Source organism: Oncorhynchus gorbuscha, linkage group LG12, assembly GCF_021184085.1.
Source record: "Oncorhynchus gorbuscha isolate QuinsamMale2020 ecotype Even-year linkage group LG12, OgorEven_v1.0, whole genome shotgun sequence".
NCBI lineage: Eukaryota > Metazoa > Chordata > Actinopteri > Salmoniformes > Salmonidae > Oncorhynchus > Oncorhynchus gorbuscha.
In genome coordinates, this window is record NC_060184.1 from 67,559,713 (window position 1) to 67,574,785 (window position 15,073).

The 15,073-nt window shown below is 42.0% G+C and overlaps 1 long non-coding RNA gene across 1 annotated transcript; it reads right to left on the minus strand.

The window, feature by feature from the left end:
• Positions 1-1,043: 1,043 nt before the first annotated feature.
• LOC123991285 lies at positions 1,044-14,185 on the minus strand. The gene is made up of 3 exons (XR_006830775.1): positions 13,992-14,185; positions 4,509-4,592; positions 1,044-2,524 (listed from the first exon to the last, which is right to left on the minus strand). It is a non-coding gene; the product is annotated as an uncharacterized LOC123991285 (long non-coding RNA).
• Positions 14,186-15,073: the final 888 nt, after the last annotated feature.

Genomic DNA, 15,073 nt, shown 5'->3' on the forward strand with positions numbered 1-15,073 from the left:
TCTGATGTAAGCTACTGAGAACTGATAACACAGTCTGTGATTGGCTAACATGTAGATTTACAGCAAGATGAGATAAACCACGAAGTGGTGAAGACAAAACAGATTACCTATAGATTGGACAATCTTTTCTAGGCCATTAGTGATAACAGGGAATACACAAGCCATAGGCTATACTCGGAGGCTACTTCGGCATGTCGGCTTGCACGGGAAAACGGTAAGTTTCAAACATTTATGGTTGAGATTGAATTAATATAAATATCCACCGTATGACTTTCATTAAAACGCAGACGTTAGTACGGTGTTGATATGACGACATGTTAGTTGACGCTACATGCAGGCGTCACGCAGACATTAGTAAGGCAGCCACACGGTGGCCTAGGCTTTATTAAGTCTCTTATCACCCCCCATACCACCCAGGACCTCTGCTTAACTAGCTCAAGTGAATGCCCTCCCGAAGCATTTTACCAGTCGCGCCACGCCAAAAGCCAGCTACTCCGCTGCACAAGTGGGGGACACTTCTGGCTGAGGAGTCAATTTCACACATCTCCATATGCTACATACAAACTTTACAAATATAAAGACCAACTAACTTCAATTAAATAAATAAAAAACCTGTATTACAGAAACATCTTTGTATTACTACGTCATTGTGTAATATTATTAATGTAATAACCACGTGGATAAGGTTTATATAAGGTTTGAATGTGGCACCACCACCTGGTTGATACATACAAGCACAGGTTAACATCTTTTTCAGGGAATAACTTTTTTGATTTATTGAACTAGGCAAGTCAGTTAAGAACAAATTCTTATTTACAACAAAGGCCAAACTCTCTCCTAACCCTGACGACTTTGGGCCATGTGTGTGCCACCCTAACTTTGTATGAAATGCAACTTCAAAAAGATCATGTCAAGCCCATGGAATTAAGTTATTTATTGGAAATCCCTATAGTGAGCCATCAGACATCATAGTACATTATAGCTCAACACAAGCACTGGCAGTGGTGTTCAAGACAGACACAGTCCAGTGATATTTATCTAGGCTAGTCCCATACACTGTGTGTTGTTGCCAACTCCTCTATAGATGCCAAGCCTTGCATGACATCTTAGGCAAGACAGTAAAGGAACAGAGGAATTGACTAGGGCAGCAACAGGCACGTTGATTGTCATGAATCTTACCCTGGGGGAAGAACTGAGCGATTTCCACTAGATCATGGATAGGCAACTCCAGTCCTCAGGAGCCTGATTGGTGTCACAGCTAAAATACCTGACTCCAATAAATCATCTAATCATGATCTTCAGTTTAGAATGCAATTAGTTGCTTTTACACCTGCATTGTTTGCTGTTTGGGGTTTTAGGCTGAGTTTCTGTACAGCACTTTGAGATATCAGCTGATGTACAAAGGGCTATATAAATACATTTGATTTGATTTGATTTGGTTTAATCTGCCATGTATGCTAAGGATGGAGAAAAATTGTGACACCACTCCGGCCGACAAGGACTGGAGTTGCCCATCCTTGCACTAAATGCAAAGTAAAAATGATCTAGATTGTAAAAAATGTATGAAAACAAAACAGTGCTTTTTGGTCTTAATTGAAGGTTCGAGTCAGGCATTAGGGTTATGACTTTGTGGCTGTGCCAGTTAGTGACCACTGCAGTGCTGCCTCCACGGCAATATTCATAAATTCCAACCTGCGCAACACTAGAGCACCAGGCTAGTTAGCAGCTAGCTGTTTTCTCTGACAGACAGGGAGGTGTCACAAAGCAGGACCAAGGAGATAACAGATAAATAACATTCCATAATATTCTAAAATAAGTTAATATTTTCTAGAAATAGGCATGGAATAATTGATGAGACAACCCATATTCAAGAATAGCTTAGGAAAATAACCCCATCTAAAAACATTTTTTTGAATTACCTTAAACCGAGTGAGGCTTTGTGACATCCCTCTGGTAGTGGATCAAAACAAACATAAAACCAACAGACAGACAAACAAACAAACAAACATGGGTAAACAATAGAAAAATACAGACACTTGAAAAACAGAAGGGGAGGTAGAGCCTTCAATTAGGCTTTGATCAATACAAACAAATCGTTCTGTAATTGCAAAATGTCATCGGAATACAATATCGAATTAAACAAACATTTCAAAGGATACAGAGGCAACTTCAGGGGTAATGTGTTTCGTAATAAATAAAAAATAATCCTAACTAATATAAAGAGCAATGTTCACTTCCAACTACAATGATACAGACCGCAAGACCAAACATAAAATGGTTTATCTTTTTATTGCGAATCCAGAGATTCTGTACTTGTAAGTAAATTCCACTCTGCGTGAAATTGATATAAATACATTAAAAAGATAACGCAAGAGATTGTGAGTAGCTGCGTTCATGGTATCAATGGGAAATTGTGAGGGTCAACCTTGAAATTTGGTGTGTGTGTGGGGTACAGAAGTCCTGTGTTGATTTTCAGCGAGGAGGGGAAAATCGAACCATACCCTCTGGTAGAAGGTCCTTAGATCTGAAGGAAGAGGGGGAAAGGAGAAGAGGGAATTAAAACACTTCTAAATTGACAAGTCATTTTCGCAACAATACAGACAGATTATTTCACTGTATCACAATTCCAGTCGGTCAGAAGTTTACATACACTGAGTTAACTGTGCCTTTAGACAGCTTGGAAAATTCCAGAAAATTATGTCTTGGCTTTAGAAGCTTAGAGGCTATTTGACATTTGAGTCAATTGGAGGTGTACCTGTGGATGTATTTCAAGGCCTACCTTCAAACGCAGTGCCTCTTTGCTTGACATCATGGGGAAATCAAAAGAAATCAGCAAAGACCTCAGAAGAAAAATGATAAGACCTCCACAAGTCTGGTTTACCCTTGGGAGCAATTTCCAAACACCTGAAGGTACCACGTCCATGTGTACAAGCAATATAACGCAATTCTAAACACCATGAGACTACACAGCCGTCATACCGCTCAGGAAGGAGATGCGTTCTGTCTGCTAGAGATGAACGTACTTTGGTGAGAAAAGTGCAAATCAATGGTCGGAACAACAGCAAAGGACCTTGTGAAGATGCTGGAGGAAACAGGTACAAAAGTATCTTTATCCACAGTAAAACAAGTCCTATATCGACATAACCTGAAAGGCCACTCAGCAAGGAAGAAGCCACTGCTCCAGAACCGCAATATAAAAGCCAGACTACGGTTTGCATCTGCACATGGGGACAAAGATCGTACTTCTTGGAGAAATGTCCTCTGGTATGATGAAACAAAAATAGAACTGGTTGGCCATAATGACCATCGTTATGTTTGGAGGAAAAAAGGGGAGGCGTGCAAGCCGAAGAACACCATCCCAACCGTGAAGCACAGGGGTGGCAGCATCATGTTGTGGGGGTGCTTTACTGCATGAGGGACTGATGCACTTCACAAAAGAGATTGCTCATGAGGAAGGAAAATGATGTGGATATATTGAAGCAACATCTCAAGACATCAGTCAGGAAGTTAATGCTTGGTCACGAATGGGTCTTCCAAATGGACAATGACCCCAAGCATACTTCCAAAGTTGTGGCAAAATGGCTTAGGTATTGGAGTGGCCATCACAAAGCCCTGACCTCAATCCCATAGAACATTTGTGGGCAGAACTGAAAAGGTTTTTGCGAGCAAGGAGGCCTACAAACCTGACTCAGTTACACCAGCTCTGTCAGGAGGAATGGGCCAAAATTCAACCAACTTATTGTGGGAAGCTTGTGGAAGGCTACCCAAAATGTTTGACCCAAGTTAAACAATGTAAGGGCAATGCTACCAAATACCAATTGGGTGTATGTAAACTTCTGACCCACTGGGAATGTGATGAAAGAAATAAAAGCTGAAATAAATCATTCTCTACTATTATTCTGACATTTCACATTCTTTTCACAATGTTAAAATAAAGTGGTGATCCTAACTGACCTAAGACAGGGAATTTTTACTAGGATTAAATGTCAGGTATTGTGAAAAACTGAGTTTAAATGTATTTTATAAGGTGTATGTAAGCTTCCGACTTCAACTATGTACTCTACAGCACAGGAGAGAGGGGTACACTGCTCCCACTGAATATAGACATGCTGATCATTACGTTTGAATGCCAACACCTTCAATGCAATACATCTGCTCTAAAACAGGGCTCTAGTTCTATCTGCAATCCAGAACCCTGGACAAAAGAGAGCTGCATATTAAATCTAGAACACTGTTAGGAGCAGTTAAGGTATTCTACACAGGGAAGGGACTGGCAGTTGTTATTTACAACATTAAAAATGACTCTTATTTTAGAGCTGGTGTAGGTGCAGGCTTTTTCTTCAGCCAAAGCAGTAACACACCAACTAATCAACCAATCATGTCTTGAACAAAGACTTGGTTTGTTTAATCAGCCATGTTACTGCTTTGCTGGAGCAAAAACCTGCACCTCACACAAGCCCTGGCAGAGACCCCTGCACTCCCCCATCACCCTCACTCCCTCCACTCACCCTGCCCATCCTCTTTGAACACCAGCTCTCTCTTCTCTGACTCATTCTCATTCTTTCCACGTCTACGATTCTTTCCTCACTTACCTGGAGATAGGACAGAGAGAAAGAAATTCTGTCAGACCACTTTTAGTAATTTAGCAGACACTCATCCAGACTGTATGAAGTGCCTTCAGAATATATTCACAGCCCTCAACTTCTTCCACATTTTGTTGTGTTATAGCCTGAAGAAAAAACATAAAGTAAATTGAGATTGTAGGCCAGTGACACACACACACACACACACACACACACACACACACACACACACACACACACACACACACACACACACACACACACACACACACACACACACACACACACACACACACACACACACACACACACACACACACACACACACACACACACACACGTCAAAGTGGAGTAATGTTTTTAGACATTTTTATAAATTAATAGAAAATGTTTAGCTGAAAAGGTCTTAAGTCTAAGTTTGCAACCCCAACAGTGCAGAGTTAAAGACGAGGAATAAACTAGAAATAGTGGCACGAGGCCTCCTGAGTGGCGCAGTGGTCTAATACACTGCATAGCAGTGCTAGCTGTGTCACTACAGATTCTGGGTTTGAGTCCAGGCTCTGTCGCAGCTGGCCGCGACCGGGAGACACATGGGGTGGCTCACAATTGGCCCAGCGTCGTACGGGTTAGGGGAGGGTTTGGCTGGCAGGGATGTCCTTGTCCCATCGCGCAATAGTAACTCCTGTGGCAGGCCGGACACAGTGCACACTGACACGATAGCCAGGTGTATGGTGTTTCCTCTGACACATTGGTGTGGCTGGCTTCCGGGATAAGTAGGCATTGTGTCAAGAAGCAGTGCGGCTTGGTTGGGTTGTGTTTCGACTCCCGAGGCCGTACAGGAGTTGCAGCGATGAGACAATACTAACTACCAATTGGATACATCGAAATTGGAGAGAAAAAAGGGGTAAAAAAAAGGTATAGATAAAAATAAATAGTGGCATGAGGAATAAATACAGTGAATAACATGGCCATCTATATACGGGGAGTACCAGTACCGAGGCGATGTGCAGGAGTACGAGGTAATTGAGGTAGCTGTGTACTGTACATATACAGAAGCCACTCTTGCGTTGTCTTGGCTGTGTGCTTAGGGTCATTGTCCTGTTGGAAGGTGAACCGTCGCCCTAATCTGAGGTCCTGAGCACTCTGGAGCAGCTTCCTATCAAGGATCTCTATACTTTGCTCCGTTCATCTTTCACTCGATCCGGACTAGTCTCCCAGTCCGTTGCTGAAAAACATCCCCACAGCATGATAATGCCACCACCATGATTCACTGTAGAGATGCTGCCAGGGTGCCTACAGATGTGACTCTTAACATTCAGGTCAAAGCATTCAATCTTGGTTTCATCAGACCAGATCATCTTTTTTCTCATGGTCTGAGAGTTCTTTAGGTGCCTTTTGGAAAACTCCAAGTGGGCCGTCATGTGCCTTTTACTTGGAAGAGGCTTCCGTCTGGCCACACTACCATAAAGGCCTGATTGGTGGAGTGCTGCAGAGATGGGAGAACCTTTCAGAAGGACAACCATCTCCACAGAGGAACTCTGGAGCTCTGTCAGAGTGACCATCGGGTTCTTGGTCACCTCCCTGACCAAGGCCCTTCTGTGTTCTTGGACCTTCAATGCTGTTCAGAAATGTTTAGGTACCCTTCCCCAGATCTGTGCCTCAACACAATCCTGTCCAATCAATTAAATTTACCACAGGTGGATTCCAATCAAGGTAGAAACATCAAGGATGATCAATGGAGGCAACTGAGCTCAATTGAGTCTCATAGCAAGGTCTGAATATGTATGTTAAATTTTACTTGCAATAAATTTGCAAATGTCTAAACCTGTTTTCACTTTGTCATTATGGGGTATTGTGTGTAGTATGCTGAGTATTTTTATTTATTTAATCCTTTTTAGATTATAATATAATAATAATAATAATAATATATGCCATTTAGCAGACGCTTTTATCCAAAGCGACTTACAGTCATGTGTGCATACATTCTACATATGGGTGGTGCCGGGGATCGAACCCACTACCCTGGCGTTACAAGCGCCATGCTCTACCAACTGAGCTACAGATTAACAGTAATATAAAAACAGTAATATAAAAAATATATAAATATAGTAATATAGTAAATATAGTAAAATAGTAATATAAAAAAAATGTGGGGGGAAAAGACAGTAGCAGCAGCGTATTTGGTGAGTAGGTGTGTGTGTGTGTGTGTGTGTGGGGGTGTCAGTGTAAGTAGAGTCCAGTGTGAGTCCATAGGGTCAGTGCAAGAATGTTAGTGCAAAAAAATGGTCAATGCAGGTAGTCCGGCAAGCTATTTGATTATCTATTTAGCAGTAGTTTTTCGAAGTCTTATGGCTTGGGGTTAGAAGCTGTTTAGGGTCCTGTTGGTTCCAGACTTGATGCATTGGTACCAGCTTGCCGTGCAGTAGCAGGGAGAACATTCTCTGGCTTGGGTGGCTAAAGTCTGACAATTTTTGGGGCATTCCTCTGACACCGCCTGGTATAGAGGTCCTGGTTGGCAGGGAGCTCGAAAACGGTGATGGACTGGGCCATACGCACAACCCTCTTTAGCACCTTGCTGTAGGAAGCCAAGAAGTTGCCATATCAAGCAGTGATGCAGCCAATAGAGATGCTCTCGATTGTGCAGCCTTAGAACTTTGAGGACTGAGGGCCCATGACACATTTTTTTCAGCCTCCTGAGGGGGAAGAGCTGTTGTCGTGCCCTCTTCACGACCATGACAAATCGTTAGTGAGGTGGACACCGAGGAACTTGAAGCTCTCAACACATTCCACGATCAGCTCTTACTGGTGTTGCCAGGTCTCTGACCTACTCCCTATAGGCGGTGTCATTGTCGTCAGTGATCAGGCCCACCACCATTGTGTTGTCAGCAAACTTAATGGTGTTGGAATCCCACGGCCACACAGTTGATGGTGAACAGGGAGCACAGGAGAGGACTATGCACGCAACTCTGAGGTGCCCCCCGTGTTGAGGGTCTGCGTGGCAGATTTGTTGTTGGCTATGCTCACTACCTGTGGGTGGCCCATCAGGAAGTGCAGGATCTAGTTGCAGATGGAGGTGTTCAATCCTAGGGACCCTCGCTTAGTGATGAGCTTCGAGGGCACTATGCTGTTGAATGCTGAGCTGTGGTCAATGAACAGCATTCTCACGTAGGTTTTTAATTTTGTCCAAGTGGGAAAGGGCAGTGTGGAGCGCAATAGAAATTGCATCTGTGGATCTTTTGGGGCAGTATGCAAATTGGAGTGGGTCCAGGGTGTTTGGGAGGATGGGGTTGATGTGAGCCATGACCAGCCTTTCAAAGCATTTCAGGGCTACCGATGTGAGTGATATGGTGCGCTAGTCATTTAGACAGATTACCTTGGCATTCTTGACACAGGGACTATGGTAGTCTGCTTCAAACATGTAGGTATTACAGACTGGGTCAGGGAGAAGTCAGTTTAGACACCTCCTGGTAATCCGTATGTCCCTATGGCCTTGTGAATGTTAACCTGTTTAACTTCTTATGGTATAGGGGATGCTTGCATCCCACTTGGTCAAAAGCCAGGGAAAATTCAGCGCAGCAAATTCAAATAAAATTCTATAAAAATCAAACTTTCACACATGTAAGATACTAAATTGAAGCTACACCCGTTGTGAATCTAGCCAAAATGTCAGATTTTAAAAAGGCTTTTCTGCGAAAGCATAAGAAGCTATTATCTGATGATACACAACAGTAAACAAAGAGTAGGATATTTCAACCCTGCAGGCGCTACACAAAACGCAGAAATAAAATATAAAACATGCCTTACCTTTTGACGAGCTTCTTTTGTTGGCACTCCAATATGTCCCATAAACATCACAATTGGTCCTTAATAATCGATCAAATTGAAGACGGGTCTATCTGTTTTCAATAGAGGAAGAGAGGAAACTAACGCTACTTTTCAAGCCTCGCGCAACTCTCCACAGTGTTACCCATTTCCTCGATGGCCGTACTTCTTCATTGCACAAAGGAATAACCTCAACCAAATTCCAAAGACCGGTGACATCCAGTGGAAGTGGTAGGAACTGAAAACAAGTGCCTAAGAAATATCATTTCCCAATGAGAACTCACTGAACAGACAGACCTCAATTTTTTTTAATATTCTGAATGGTTAGTCCTCTGGGTTTTGCCTGCTACATAAGTTCTGTTATACTCACAGACATGATTCAAACAGTTTTAGAAAAAATTACAGAGTGTTTTCTATCCAAATCTACTAATAATATGAATTGATTATATTCTTGGCATGAGTAGCAGGAAGTTGAAATTGGGCACGCTATTTATCCAAAAGTGAAAATGCTGCCCCCTGTACCTTAAGAAGTTAAAGGGCTTACTCACATCAGCTACTGAGAGCTTGATCACACAGTAGTCCAGAACAGCTGGTGCTCTCACGCATGGTTCAGTGTGGCTTGCCTCAAAACGAGCATAGTAGGCATTTGGCTCATATGGTATGCTAGCGTCACTGGGCAGCTCGTGGCTGTGCTTCCCTTTGTTGTTTGTAATAGTTTGCAATCCCTGCCACATCTGACGAGCGTCGGAGCCAGTGTAGTAGGATTCGATCTTAGTCCTGTACTGACACTTTGCCCATTTGATTGTGTCGTCGCAGGGCATGGCAGGATTTCTTATAATCGTCGAGGTTAGTGTTCCACTTTGCGCAAAGTTTAGATGTTGCCTGTAATCCATGCCTTCTGGTTAGGATATGTACATACGGTCACTGTGGGAATGACGTCGTCAATGCACTTACTAATAGGGGCATCAACCGTCATTGTAACCGCTCATCACGAAGTGGTAGGCCGTCACTGTAAATAACAATTTGTTCTTAACTGACTTGCCTATTTAAATAAAAAGTTGAATAGTATTGTATTTGTTTAAACAATGAATGAAGTTCAGAGTTTTTGCTTGTACGCAGGAATCAGGAAGATAAAGTTATGGTCTGATTTGCCAAATGGAGGGCGAGGGAGACCTTTGTATGAGTCTGTGTAATAGTGTTTAACATTATCTTTTAATTACTACCTCATCTCTGTTCCCCAGACATACAGATAATTGTAAGGTCCCTCAGTCGAGAAGTGAATTTCAAACACAGATTCAACCACAAAGACCAGGGAGGTTTTCCACTACCTCGCAAAGAAGTGCACTTATTGGTAGATGGGTTAAAACAAAAAGCAGACATGAAATATCCCTTTGAGCATGGTGAAGTTATTAATGACACTTTGGATGGTGTATCAATACACCCGGTCACTACAAATATACAGACGCCCCTCCTAACTCAGTTGTCGGAGAGGAAGGAAACTAGAGGTCGACTGATTAATCGGAATGGCCGATTTTAATTAGGTCCGATATCGAGTTTTCATAACAATCGGAAATCTGCATTTTTGGACACCAATCATGGCCGATTACATGGCACTCCACGAGGAGACTGCGTGGCAGGCTGACTACCTGTTATGCGAGTGCAGCAAAGAGCCAAGGTAAGATGCTAGATAGCATTAAACATATCTTAGAAAAAACGATCAATCTTAACATAGTCATTAGTTAACTACACATGGTTGATGATATTACTAATTTATCTAGCTTGTCCTGCATTGCATATAATCGATGCGGTGCCTGTTAATATTTCATAGCCTACTTCGACAAATGGGTGATTTAACAAGGGCGTTCGCGGAAAAGGCACTGTTGTTGCATCAATGTGCACCTAACCATAAACATCAACGCCTTTCTTAAAATCAATACACAAGTATATATTTTTAAACCTGCATATTTAGTTAATATTGCCTGCTAACATGAATTTCCTTTAACTAGGGAAATTGTGTCACTTCTCTTGCATTCTGTGCAACAGAGTCAGGATATATGCAGCAGTTTGGGCTGCCTGGCTCGTTGCGAACTGTGCCGACTATTTCTTCCTAACAAAGACTGCCAACTTCGCCAAACAGGGGATGATTTAACAAAAGCGCATTTGCGAAAAAAGTATAATGGTTGCACGAATGTACCTAACCATAAACATCAATGACTTTCTTAAAATCAAAACACAGAAGTATATATTTTTAAACCTGCATATTTAGTTAAAGAAATTCATGTTAACAAAGAATAAACGTTTTGTTTTCTAAATGATCGTTTCCGGATTTGACCATATTAATGACCTAAAGCGTGTATTTCTGTGTGTTATTATGTTATAATTAAGTCTATGATTTGATATTTGATAGAGCAGTCTGACTGAGCGGTGGTAGGCAGCAGCAGGCTCGTAAGCATTCATTCAAATAGCACTTTTGTGCGTTTGCCAGCAGCTCTTCTGTGGTCCTTCTGTAGCTCAGTTGGTAGAGCATGGCGCTTGTAACACCAGGGTAGTGGGTTCGATCCCCGGGACCACCCATACGTAGAATGTATGCACACATGACTGTAAGTCGCTTTGGATAAAAGCGTCTGCTAAATGGCATATATTATATATTATTATTCCCTGTGCTTCAAGCATTGAGCGGTTTATGACTTCAAGCCTATCAACTCCCGAGATTAGGCTGGTGTAACCTATGAAATGGCTAGCTTGTTAGCGGGGTGTGCGCTAATAGCATTTCAAACGTCACTCGCACTGAGACTTGGAGTAGTTGTTCCCCTTGCTCTGCATGGGCCGCTGCTTTTGTGGAGCGATGGGTAACGATGCTTCGAGGGTGGCTGTTGTCAATGTGTTCCTGGTTCGAGCCCAGGTAGGGGCGAGGAGAGGGACAGAAGCTATACTGTTACACTGGCAATACTGAAGTGCCTATAAGAACATCCAATAGTCAAAGGTTAATGAAATACAAATGGTATAGAGAAAGTCCTATAATAACCTCAACCTAAAACTTCTTACCTGGGAATAGTGAACTCACCTTAAAAAAGGAACCACCTGCTTTCATATATATGTTCTCATGTTCTGAGCAAGGAACTTAAACGTTAGCTTTTTATACATGGCACATATTGCACTTTTACTTTCTTCTCCAACACTTTGTTTTTGCATTATTTAAACCAAATTGAACATGTTTCATTATTTATTTGAAGCTAAATTGATTTGATTGTGCAAATATTGTACAATCCAGGTGTGCATAGCCCAGAGACTAACCCAGAAAGACATTCTTAAGGCTGTAACAACAAACTCAATAAATGTGCATTTGGGGTATTGTGTGTAGTTGGTGAGAAAATAAGCAACATTTTATAAACTTTGAATTCAGGCTGTAAAAATTAAATGTGGAATAAGTCAAGAGGTATGAATACTTTCTGAAGGTCCTGGAAGTGTATTTAACTACAGTAGCTATGTAAGGTAAAGGTATTGAGTTTCCCCTTGACCTGTGATTATTGAGCCCGATAGCTAGCTAACCTAAATAAACTCAGCAAAAAAAGAAACGTCCCCGTTTCAGGACCCTGTCTTTCAAAGATAATTCAAGCAACTTGACAGATCTTCATTGTAAAGGGTTTAAACACGGTTTCCCATGCTTGTTCATTGAACAATAAATAAATAATGAAAATGCACCTGTGGAATGGTCATTAAGACACTAACAGCTTACAATTAAAGGTCACAGTTATGAAAACGTAGAGCACAAAAGAGGCCTTTCTAATGACTCTGAAAAACACCAAAATAAAGATGCCCAGGGTCCCTACTCATCTGAGTGAATGTGCCTTAGGCATGCTGCAAGGAGGCATGAGGACTGCAGATGTGGCCAGGGCAATAAATTGCAATGTCTGTACAGTCAGACACCGAAAACAGCACTACAGTGAGACAGGACGGACAGCTGATCGTCCTCGCAGTGACAGACCATGTGTAACAACACCTGCACAGGATCGGTACATCCGAACATTACACCTACGGGACAGGTACAGGACGGCAACAACAACTGCCCGAGTTACACCAGGAACGCACAATCCCTCTATCAGTTCTCACACCGTCCGCAATAAACTGAGGCTGGACTGAGGGCGTGTAGGCCTGTTGTAAGGCAGGTCCTCACCAGACATCACTGGCAACAACGTCGCCTATAGGCAAAAACCCACCGTCGCTGGACTAGACAGGACTGGCAAAAAGTGCTCTTCACTGACAAGTCGTGGTTTTGTCTCACCATGGGTGGTCGTCAGATTCACGTTTATCGTCGAAGGAATGAGCGTTACGCCGAGGCCTGTACTCTGGAGCGAGATCGATTTGGAGGTGGAGGATCTGTATGGTCTGGAGCGGTGTGTCACAGAATCATTGGAATGAGTTTGTTGTCATTGCAGGCAATCTCAACGCTGTGCATTACTGGGAAGACATCCTCCTCCCTCATGTGGTACCCTTCTTGCAAGCTCATCTTGACATGACCCTCCAGCGTGACAATGCCACCAGCCATACTGCTCGTTCTGTGCGTGATTTCCTGCAAGACAGGAATGTCAGTGTTCTGCCATGCCCAGCGAAGAGCCCGGATCTCAATCCCATTGAGCATGTCTGGGACATGTTGGATTGGAGGGTGAGGGCTATGGCCATTCCTCCCCATAAATGTCCGGGAACTTGCAGGTGCCTTGGTGGAAGAGTGGGGTAACATCTCAACATCTGGCAAATCTGGTGCAGTCCATGAGGAGATACACTTCTGTACTTGATGCAGCTGGTGGCCACACCAGATACTGACTGTTACTTTTGATTTTGACCCCCTCTTTGTTCAGGGACACATTATTCCATTTCTCTTAGTCACATGTCTGTGGAACTTGTTCAGTTTGTCTCAGTTGTTGAATATTATGTTCATACAAATATTTACACATGTTAAGTTTGCTGACAATAAACGCAGTTGACAGTGAGGGTGTTTCTTTTCTTTTTATGCTGAGTTTACCATTTTAGGCTGTAATGTGATCCCCACATTCCTCTCTCCCTGTATCATAATCTACAAGAGGAACATGTGTTAAAGCAACATGTGACGATGTTTTACAGGAATACAGACCGCAGATAAGCCATATGGCCTACTACAGCCAGTACTTGAAACCTTCCTGTTAAATTTCTTCAGGCAAGTGTAACCTGCTGACTGAGGTGTGAATGGGTGTTGTAAACTGAATAAATAACGTTATCTAAATGCCTGTGTTAGTATCGTGAGTGATGAGCAAACCGGTTAATTTAGTTAGCTAAACGACTGAATTATATTAATTTGCTCCACTTAAAAAATACAATATAGCGAGCTGGCTGCTGTAAACTTCACTTAGCTAGGTTGTACGTACCATTACTTCTGAACATGAACTCTAGCTAGTTACTGGTTAACTAGACATTATGCTGGTTAGCTAGCTAAACTAGAAGGTTGCGGTCTTTGATTAAATTGTGTCAAGTTTAATGCGTGTAGCTAGTCAGAGATGCCGGACAGAGATAGCCACACATTAATGGGAAAAGACGGCAATTTTAACGCTTTACCTTTGTTCTTGGGCATATTTTTTTACAGCTCAGATCTTCTTTTCGTCCTGTGGTGATGTGTTGTCGCTTACTGTTGTATGAACAACATTGAATAAGAAAAACTGGCCAATTTCTCCCTACAGAATTCACGTAAAACCAATTCACCGCTGGTGTACCGGTAAACGCATGTCATTTCCTACAGAATTATAAAGTTTTATTTACACATGGTGAAACAGCAAACCACTGAGAGAACTGGAGCTATGCCAGCACAGTTGATTTAAATTATATTTTGTGCTAGCTAGCTACTGTCTTTCTTTGATTATATCAGTTTCGGAAGGGGCAATAATAGTACACGTTTAAATTGTATTATGTTCATTTGAAAATATATGTGTAAATGTAGAATGGGCGAACTTTCCTGGCAATGTGAATGTACCAGACACAGTGGAAACATATATGGAATGTATTTTACTAATATTTTAACATATTCATACGCTGGAACTGTGTACGTGGTTAGAATAATCAAGCCAATCAGTTCAATATACATTTAATGTATTAATAAATTTGAGGGAAATAATATAGCCTCGAGTAAATGGTCGTTCAGTAGAAACACTCCACTACAGTAGGTGGCGACCGTGCGCCTATTCTGTTACAAAAACATAAGAAGTTGCAACCTAGCTATTTTTGCAATCCATTAATTATCATTTTAGTACCTGAAAAATATGATTGTACACATATTCACCACTGTTCAAACGGCATAGACAGATAGAGAGAATGTGTAAAGTCCACGTGCGGATATTAATTATTGACTTAACACTGTAGACAGCTTAGCCACAATGCTAACTTGGTTGTTGTTGCTAACAGTTGGCTAGCAAAGAGCACAACAATCTGGGTCAGTGGTGACGACAAAATGAGTATCTAAAAGGTATATCAAATTTGGCTCTGTTTCATAAGAAAATAACTGGCTAAAGAAAAGCACCAAATGGAAATCCATAGATGCATTGTTAGAGGATGCGCCAATAAATCGGACGCAATTATTCATTACAGTTTACCAGAGGAACCACAGAGACGTCAACAGTGGCTACAGTTTATTAATGAAAGCAACT